We start from the raw sequence: 9,064 nt of genomic DNA on the forward strand, positions 1-9,064 counted from the left end.
ACGTCCGAAGCACAACCAGTGGCTTTTAAGGCAACGGAGGAGAAGAAGGAGGAGTCTACACCAAGTAGACAACCAATTGACGCCTCCAAGCTCAACAATGAGGAGATGGCTTTAATCATTAAAAGCTTTCGCCAAATCCTCAAGCAACGGAGGGGGAAGGACTACAAACCCCGCTCCAAGAAAGTGTGCTACAAATGTGGTAAGCCCGGTCATTTCATTGCAAAATGTCCTATATCTAGTGACAGTGACAAGGGCGACGACAAGAAGGGAAAGAGGAGAGAAAAGAAGAAGTACTACAAGAAGAAGGGCGGCGATGCCCATGTTTGCCGGGAGTGGGACTCCGACGAGAGCTCCACCGAGTCCTCCTCCGACGAGGACGCCGCCAACATCGCCGTCACCAAGGGACTCCTCTTCCCCAACGTCGGCCACAAGTGCCTCATGGCAAAGGACGGCAAAAGGAAGAAGGTTAAATCTAAATCCTCCACTAAATATGAATCCTCTAGTGATGATAATGCTAGTGATGAGGAGAATAATTTGAGTACCCTTTTTGCCGATCTTAACATGCAACAAAAGCAAAAATTAAATGAATTGATTAGTGCTATTCATGAGAAGGATGATCTCTTGGACTCTCAAGAGGACTTCCTCATTAAGGAAAACAAAAAGCATGTTAAGGTTAAAAATGCTTATGCTCTAGAGGTAGAAAAATGTAACAAATTATCTAGTGAGCTAAGCACATGCCATGACACTATTGACAACCTTAGAAATGAAAATGCTAGATTAATTGCTAAGGTTGATTCTCATGTTTATGATGCTTCAATTCCCAATCTTAGAAATGATAATGATGATTTGCTTGCTAAGATTAAGGAATTAAATGATTCTCTTGCTAGCCTTAGAATAGAAAATGAAAATTTGATTGCTAAGGCTAAGGATTTTGATGTTTGCAATACTACTATTTCCGACCTTAGAACTAAGAATGATATGTTGCATGCTAAGGTTGTAGAACTAAAATCTTGCAAACCCTCTACATCTAATGTTGAGCATGTTTCTATTTGTACTAGATGTAGAGATGTTGATATCAATGCTATTCATGATCACATGGTGTTAATTAAACAACAAAATGATCATATAGCAAAATTAGATGCTAAAATTGCCGAGCATAACTTAGAAAATGAAAAGTTTAAATTTGCTAGAAGTATGCTCTATAATGGGAGACGCCCTGGCATCAAGGATGGCATTGGCTTCCAAAGGGGAGACAATGTCAAACTTAATGCCCCTCTTAAGAACTTGTCTAACTTTGTTAAGGGCAAGGCTCCCATGCCTCAGGATAACGAGGGTTACATTTTGTACCCTGACGGCTATCCTGAGAGCAAAATTAGGAGAACTCATTCTAGGAAGTCTCACTCTGGCCCTAATCATGCTTTTATGTATAAGGGTGAGACATCTAGCTCTAGGCAACCAACCCGTGCCAAGTTGCCTAGAAAGAAAACTCCTATTGCATCAAATGATCATAGCATTTCATTTAAAACTTTTGATGCATCTTATGTTTTGACTAACAAATCCGGCAAAGTAGTTGCCAAGTTTGTTGGGGGCAAACACAAGGGCTCCAAGACTTGTGTTTGGGTACCCAAAGTTCTTGTTTCTAATGCCAAAGGACCCAAAACCGTTTGGGTACCTAAAGTCAAGAACTAAAATTGTTTTGTAGGTTTATGCATCCGGGGGCTCAAGTTGGATACTCGACAGCGGGTGCACAAACCACATGACAGGGGAGAAAAAGATGTTCTCCTCATATGAGAAAAACCAAGATCCCCAACGAGCTATCACATTCGGGGATGGAAATCAAGGTTTGGTCAAAGGATTGGGTAAAATTGCTATATCACCTGACCATACTATTTCCAATGTTTTTCTTGTAGATTCTTTAGATTACAATTTGCTTTCCGTATCCCAATTGTGTCAAATGGGTTACAACTGTCTATTCACTGATGTAGGTGTCACTGTCTTTAGAAGAAGTGATGATTCAATAGCATTTAAGGGAGTGTTAGAGGGTCAGCTATACTTGGTAGATTTTAATAGAGCTGAACTCGACACATGCTTAATTGCTAAGACTAACATGGGTTGGCTCTGGCACCGCCGACTAGCCCATGTTGGAATGAAGAATCTTCATAAGCTTCTAAAGGGAGAGCACATTTTAGGACTAACAAATGTTCATTTTGAGAAAGACAGGATTTGTAGCGCATGCCAAGCAGGAAAGCAAGTTGGGTCCCATCATCCACACAAGAACATCATGAGTAGTGACAGGCCACTGGAGCTCCTACACATGGACCTATTCGGCCCGATCGCTTACATAAGCATCGGCGGGAGTAAGTACTGTCTAGTTATTGTGGATGATTATTCTCGCTTCACTTGGGTGTTCTTTTTGCAGGAAAAATCTCATACCCAAGAGACCTTAAAGGGATTCTTGAGACGAGCTCAAAATGAGTTCGGCTTAAGGATCAAGAAAATTAGAAGCGACAATGGGACGGAGTTCAAGAACTCTCAAATTGAAGGCTTCCTTGAGGAGGAGGGCATCAAGCATGAGTTCTCTTCTCCCTACACTCCACAACAAAATGGTGTAGTGGAGAGGAAGAATCGAACTCTATTGGACATGGCAAGAACCATGCTTGATGAGTACAAGACACCGGATCGGTTTTGGGCCGAGGCGGTCAACACCGCCTGCTACGCCATAAACCGGTTATATCTACATCGAATCCTCAAGAAGACATCCTATGAACTCCTAACCGATAAAAAGCCAAATATTTCATATTTTAGAGTTTTTGGTAGCAAATGCTTTATTCTTGTCAAAAGAGGTAGAAAATCTAAATTTGCTCCTAAAACTATAGAAGGCTTTTTAATAGGATATGACTCAAACACAAGGGCATATAGGGTCTTTAACAAGTCCTCAGGACTTGTTGAAGTTTCTTGTGACGTTGTGTTTGATGAGACTAACGGCTCTCAAGTAGAGCAAGTTGATCCGGATGAGATAGGTGAAGAACAGGCTCCGTGCATCGCGCTAAGGAACATGTCCATTGGGGATGTGTGTCCTAAGGAATCCGAAGAGCCTCCACATGCACAAGATCAACCATCCTCCTCAACGCAAGCATCTCCACCAACCCAAAATGAGGACGAGGCTCAAGTTGATAAAGGAGAAGATCCAAGAGATGAGCCACCTCAAGATGACGGCAATGATCAAGGGGGAGATGCAAATGATGAAGACAAGGAGGATGAAGAACCAAGGCCGCCACACCCAAGAGTCCACCAAGCAATCCAACGAGATCACCCCGTCGACACCATCCTCGGCGACATTCATCAGGGGGTAACCACTCGATCTCGGGTTGCACATTTTTGTGAGCATTACTCCTTTGTTTCCTCTATTGAGCCACACAGGGTAGAGGAAGCACTTCAAGATTTGGATTGGGTGATGGCGATGCAAGAGGAGCTCAACAACTTCACTAGGAACGAGGTATGGCATTTAGTTCCACATCCTAACCAAAATGTTGTAGGAACCAAGTGGGTCTTCCGCAACAAGCAAGACGAGCATGGTGTGGTGACAAGGAACAAAGCTCGACTCGTGGCCAAGGGGTATTCACAAGTCGAAGGTTTGGATTTTGGTGAAACCTATGCACCCATAGCTAGGCTTGAGTCAATTCGCATATTATTAGCCTATGCTACTTACCATGGCTTCAAGCTTTATCAAATGGACGTGAAGAGTGCCTTCCTCAATGGACCAATCAAGGAAGAGGTCTATGTTGAGCAACCTCCCGGCTTTGAAGATAGTGAGTACCCTAACCATGTCTATAGGCTCTCTAAGGCGCTTTATGGGCTCAAGCAAGCCCCAAGAGCATGGTATGAATGCCTTAGAGATTTCCTTATTGCTAATGGCTTCAAAGTCGGCAAAGCCGATCCTACCTTATTCACTAAGACTCTTGACAATGATTTGTTTGTATGCCAAATTTATGTTGATGATATCATATTTGGGTCTACTAACGAATCTACATGTGAAGAATTTAGTAGGATCATGACACAAAAATTCGAGATGTCGATGATGGGGGAGTTGAAGTATTTTCTAGGATTTCAAGTCAAGCAACTCCAAGAGGGCACCTTCATTTGTCAAACGAAGTACACTCAAGACATTCTAACCAAGTTTGGAATGAAGGATGCCAAGCCCATCAAGACACCCATGGGAACCAATGGGCATCTCGACCTCGACACGGGAGGTAAATCCGTCGATCAAAAGGTATACCGGTCGATGATTGGTTCATTGCTTTATTTATGTGCATCTCGACCGGACATTATGCTTTCCGTATGCATGTGTGCAAGATTCCAAGCCGACCCTAAGGAATCACACCTTACGGCCGTAAAACGAATCTTGAGATATTTGGCTTATACACCTAAGTTTGGGATTTGGTACCCTCGGGGATCCACATTTGATTTGATTGGTTATTCGGATGCCGATTGGGCGGGGTGTAAGATTAATAGAAAGAGCACATCGGGGACTTGCCAATTCTTGGGAAGATCCTTGGTGTCTTGGGCTTCAAAGAAGCAAAATTCGGTCGCTCTTTCTACCGCCGAAGCCGAGTATATTGCTGCAGGCCATTGTTGCGCGCAATTACTTTGGATGAGGCAAACCCTGCGGGACTACGGTTACAAACTAACCAAAGTTCCTCTTCTATGTGATAATGAGAGTGCAATCCGCATGGCGGATAATCCCGTTGAGCATAGCCGCACTAAGCACATAGCCATTCGATATCATTTTCTTAGGGATCACCAACAAAAGGGGATATCGAGATTTCATACATTAACACTAAAGATCAATTAGCCGATATCTTTACCAAGCCACTTGATGAACAATCTTTTACCAGACTTAGGCATGAGCTCAATATTCTTGATTCCAGGAACTTCTTTTGCTAATTTGCACACATAGCACACAAGTATACCTTTGATCATGTCTCTTTTATATGCTATGACTAACGTGTTTTCAAGTGTATTTCAAACCAAGTCATAGGTATATTGAAAGGGAATTGGAGTCTTCGGCGAAGACAAAGGCTTCCACTCCACTCTACTACTCATCCTTCGCCGTCACTCCAAGAATCTCTCCAACTTTGGTATAATCTTCACTCATTCATTTTATAACCAAAGGAGGAGAAAATATTTCGTCGGGCTCTAATGATTCCGTTTTTGGCGATTCATGCCAAAGGGGGAGAAAATATGAGCCCAAAGCAAAAGGACCGCACCACCACCTAATTTTAAAAACTTTGGAGATTTTCAATTGGTCAATTTCAAATTAGTATCTTATTATGTTCTAAAGGGGGAGGAAGTAGTATTTCAAAAATGATATATCAAAACCCTCTTGAACACTAAGAGGAGGATCTCATTTAGGGGGAGTTTTGTTTAGTCAAAGGAAAAACATTTGAAACAAGGGGAGAAAATTTTTAAAACTTGAAAATGCTTTGCAAAAATCTTATTCATCTACCTTTGACTATGTTGCAAAAGGACTTTGAAAAGGATTTACAAAAAGAATTTGCAAAAACAAAACATGTGGTGCAAGCGTGGTCCAAAATGTTAAAAATAAACAAACAATCCATGCACATCTAGTAAGTAACATTTATTGGCTCAATTCCAAGCAACCTTTGCACTTACATTATGCAAACTAGTTCAATTATGCACTCTTATATTTGCTTTGGTTTGTGTTGGCATCAATCACCAAAAAGGGGGAGATTGAAAGGGAATTAGGCTTACACCTAGTCCCTAATTAATTTTGGTGGTTGAATTGCCCAACACAAATGGACTAACTAGCTTGCTCTAGTGTATAAGTTATACAGGTGCAAAAGGTTCACACTTAGCCAATAAAAAGACCAAGTATTGGGTTCAAACAAAGGAGCAAGGGTCAACCGAAGGCACCTCTGGTCTGGCGCACCGGACTGTCCGGTGTGCCACCGGACATGTCCGGTGCACCAGAGGACTCAACTTCAAACTCGTCACCTTCGGGAATTTCCAGAGGCTACTCCGCTATAATTCACCGGACTGTCCGGTGTACACCGGACATGTCCGGTGCTCCAAGGAAGAGCGGCCTCCAGAACTCGCCAGCCTCGGGAATTTATTGAAGCTGCTCCGCTATAATTCACCGGACTGTCCGGTGTACACCGGACTGTCCGGTGTAACAGCGAGGCAACGGCTATTTCGGCACCAACGGCTACCTGCGACGCATTAAATGCCGCGCTGCGCGCGCAGAGGTCAGGCTCGCCCATACTGGCGCACCGGACAATCTACAGTGCGTGTCCGGTGCGCCACCGGACATCCAGGCGGGCCCAGAAGTCAGAGCTCCAACGGTCGGAACCCAACGCCTTTGGTGACGTGGCTGTCGCACCGGACATGTCCGGTGTGCACCGGACTGTCCGGTGCGCCATCGAACAGACAGCCTCACCAAACAGCTAGTTTGGTGGTTGGGGCTATAAATACCCCCAACCACCCCACATTCATGGCATCCAAGTTTTCCACTTCCCAACTACTTACAAGAGCTCTAGCATTCAATTCTAGACACACCAAAGAGATCAAATCCTCTCCAAATTCCACACAACGCCCTAGTGATTAGAGAGAGAGATTTGCTTGTGTTCTTTCGAGCTCTTGCGCTTGGATTGCTTTCTTCTTTCTTGATTTTTTCTTGCGATCAAAACTCACTTGTAATTGAGGCAAGAGACACCAATCTTGTGGTGGTCCTTGTGGGAACTTTGTGTTCCAAGTGATTGAGAAGAGAAAGCTCACTCGGTCCGAGGGACCGTTTGAGAGAGGGTAAGGGTTGAAAGAGACCCGGCCTTTGTGGCCTCCTCAACGGGGAGTAGGTTTGAGAGAACCGAACCTCGGTAAAACAAATCCGCGTGTCTCACTTCATTATTCGCTTGCGATTTGTTTTACGCCCTCTCTCGTGGACTCTATTATATTTCTAACGCTAACCCGGCTTGTAGTTGTGATTATTTTTGAGAATTTCAGTTTCGCCCTATTCACCCCCCCCTCTAGGCGACTTTCAGTCATTTAGTACCAATTGATGGCTCCAATCAATAGTAAAGGATCCAAAAGTGTAAAAAATAAGCATATGGTCTAACACATGCACATGTCATAAGTCACAAGTCACGTAATTTTCGTGTGAAATATGCATTAGTGTGATGCTAGGATTCAATCCCAAGACATCGTGCTTTGTGTGTTCCCTCTTTAGCACTCCGCTATAGAACTATTTATGACTAGGAAAGATATACTTTTCTTTTATTTTAAATCTGGAAGAGCCTTTTATCGTGGCTCGGGGAAGGCCATATCCAAAACTACTGCCAATATGTGCTCAAGGATCCTGACTCAAGAGGCTAATTTTAGAGCCCACTACGGTGAGCTACTACTCTAAGGATCACATGGCCTAGGGGTCTCCTTTAGTCCTGGCCAAGAAGGGACCTGGTTCTGAATCAGTTTATTTGGGGTATCCTCTAAACTAAGTGCACATGTTCACATCTTGTGACACATAAATAGAAGGCCCTAGGGCCCTCCACGCCCTATGGCACTTGATGGTACAAGCCCCTAGGGCCCCTCATGACTAGGGCACCCGATGGTGTAATCACTTAGTGCCCCTTGTGCCTTAGAGCATCCAATAGGGTAAGCCTATAGGGCCCTCTCATGCCACTGAACACCTAACGGTGCAAGCTCCCTTGGTCCCCTCGCGGCCTTGGGCACTCAGTGATGTAAGCCCTTGGGTCCCCTTGCATCCTAGGACACCTAATATTGTAAGCCTCACGGGCTTCTCATCCCCTAAAACACATAACCATATAAGCCTTTAGTCCCACACATGCCTTATGACAACTAACTATGTAAGCCCCTATGGGCCCTCACACTCTAGGGTAGTGTGGAGGATGCATAGCGCAAGACCAGTCATAAAACTCATGACACGCATGCCTACATGGGCCCTAAAGTTCCTGCCCTCATACTCCGGCAACCAGGGCCCTTGTCCTTTGGGGCTCGAGGACCGCATGGATTAATCATGGATTTAGGTTGGCTAAGTATGATCCTATCTTGAGATAGAAGGATGTGGTAGGTCCAATAGGAGTAGTACGACCTTGGGGCATAGACCTTATGTCTAAAGCCCTAAGGACTATTCTATATCGATAGCGTAATAGATAAGTTTTGGATACGATGCATTAAATATGTGATGGGTGACATTATAGGACTATCTTAGCATGTTAGCACATGACATATACTGCAGAACACTTGAGACCACTACATGGTATGTGTGATGGTCCTATAATTATACAGGAACAAGCATGGTAATACTAGGAAATGTAATGAAGTACAAGGGACTATAGTAGACAATCACCATAGGATAGCTGGCCTAGGTCTCGATATCCATATTAGTTATCATACCTCCCTAGTGGTTGGTATAGTAGTCGCTGTGGGAAAGGAAATTACAATAGGACATGTGTAAACATCAAATGCATGCCTACACCCTAGCACACATATAGGGGGCATGTGCACCTGATGCGATTGCACAAACATACTTACATTATTTATGACTACATCTGGTCAGGAAATCCTACTCGCAGTAGGAGATACAAAAATATAGAAAATCCTTACAATTGTAACTAGGTAGTGCGATGGATCTATTTTGTAATAAAGTGTACAAGGAACCGTACGTGGTGCCATTAATATTTCGTCCTCACCTATCCTAGTCCTCGATTGATCATCTCAAGGAGTATGGTTACACCAACACATGCCATGTGATAACAAGGCCAAAATGGGACACAGACGGTTGGCCCGATGATAAGTAGGACCCCAAGAAGTGTAAATGTAACCTTGCCACTCCTTTGGACTATAAAAGGGTAGTAGAGAAAAATTCAATTTAGTTTGGACACACCAAATAAATCGCTCTAAGCTCCACCAAACTCAAGCCAAAGGGAGTTCAATTCAATCTAGCCAAAGCAGCAATAGTTAGATTTAACTTAGCTGGCCTTATCTCACTCCCTAATTTGGAAGAGCTATTGCTCATTAGGCTAGAGCT

Source organism: Zea mays, chromosome 1 (genome assembly GCF_902167145.1).
Source record: "Zea mays cultivar B73 chromosome 1, Zm-B73-REFERENCE-NAM-5.0, whole genome shotgun sequence".
Lineage (NCBI taxonomy): Eukaryota > Viridiplantae > Streptophyta > Magnoliopsida > Poales > Poaceae > Zea > Zea mays.